This window comes from Orycteropus afer, unplaced genomic scaffold (assembly GCF_000298275.1).
Source record: "Orycteropus afer afer isolate SDZICR_OR568_19922 unplaced genomic scaffold, OryAfe1.0 scaffold00566, whole genome shotgun sequence".
Classification (NCBI taxonomy): domain Eukaryota; kingdom Metazoa; phylum Chordata; class Mammalia; order Tubulidentata; family Orycteropodidae; genus Orycteropus; species Orycteropus afer.
This window is the reverse complement of record NW_006922153.1, coordinates 622,935-624,374: the sequence shown is the minus strand read 5'-3', so window position 1 is coordinate 624,374 and position 1,440 is coordinate 622,935.

Genomic DNA, 1,440 nt, shown 5'->3' with positions numbered 1-1,440 from the left:
AACAACAACAACATTGTAAATGGTATTGATTTCCTTATTCCTTCTTCAGCAATCTCTTTGCTGGTGTAGAGGAATCCAACTGATTTTTGGATGTTTGGATATAACATCCTGCCACGATGCTTAATCTCTCAATTAGTTCCAGTAAATTTTTGACTGCGACTCTTGGGTTTTCTAGGTATAGGGTCATATCATCAGCAAATAGGGATAATTTGACTCCTTCCTTACCAATTTGGATGCCTTTGATTTCCCTTTCTTACCTTATGGCTCTGGCTAGGACTTCCAGTTCAATGTTGAATAGAAGTGGTGATAGTGGGCACCCTTGTCTGGTTCCTGTTCTCCAGAGGAATGGTTTCAGTCTTCCTCCATTGAGAATAATATTAGCTGTTGGTTTTGCATAGATGCCCTTTATTATGTTCAGGAATGCCCCTTCTATTTCTATTTTGCTGAGAGTTTTGATCAGGAATGGGTGTTGGATTTTATCAAATGTCTTTTCCACATCAATTGATATGATCATGTGGTTTTTCTCCTTTGTTTTATTTATATGGTGGATGATGTTGGTTATTTTTCTAGTGTTGAACCATCTTTGCATACCTGAAATAAACCCCACTTGGTCATGATGAATGATTTTCTTGATATGTTGTTGCAGTCTATTGGTTAGGATTTTGTTGAAGATTTTTGTGTCTATATTCATGAAGGATAGGGAGGGAAACTTGTCTGTTGGTTTGTCCTACCATGGCGATGTGTTGATGTGAGTATTGAAGCTGAGCCATGGGAGTTTCTAACCCAGGGGAATGCACATGGTGCACATGTATCATCCCAGCTTACAGACTGAGACAGACTAGGAAGAAGGAAGAGGCCATACTCTTCTCAAAGAATTGGACAGGGCAAACCTTATGAATAGCAAAGAGACACTGTTTGATACATTACCGTGCAACTTTATGAATAGTCTGGTTAGGTTAGAGGGCTCTCAAAATAGGACTGGGAAAGAGCTGCATCATCTGAGTAAACCCAGCCTTACTCCCATGGATAAGGCAAAGCTTTCAAGACCTCCATTTGCTGATGTGGCACCACTCAAATTGAGGAGAAACAGCTGTAGACATCCATTAATCATCGGAATATGGAATGTACGAAGTATGAATTTAGGAATATTGGAAGTTATCAAAAATGAAATGGAATGAGTAAATATTGATATCCTCAGCATTAGTGAGCTGAAATGGATGGGTTTTCGACAGTTTGAATCAGACAACCATGTGATCTACTATGCTGGAAATGACAGTTTGAAGAGGAATGGCATGACATTCATCATCACAAAGGATGTTTCAAGATCTGTCCTGAAGTACAGTGCTGTCAGTGATAGGATAATGTTCATATGCCTACAAGGAAGACCCATTAATATGACTATTCAAATTTATGCCCCAACCACCAAAGTCAAAGATGAGG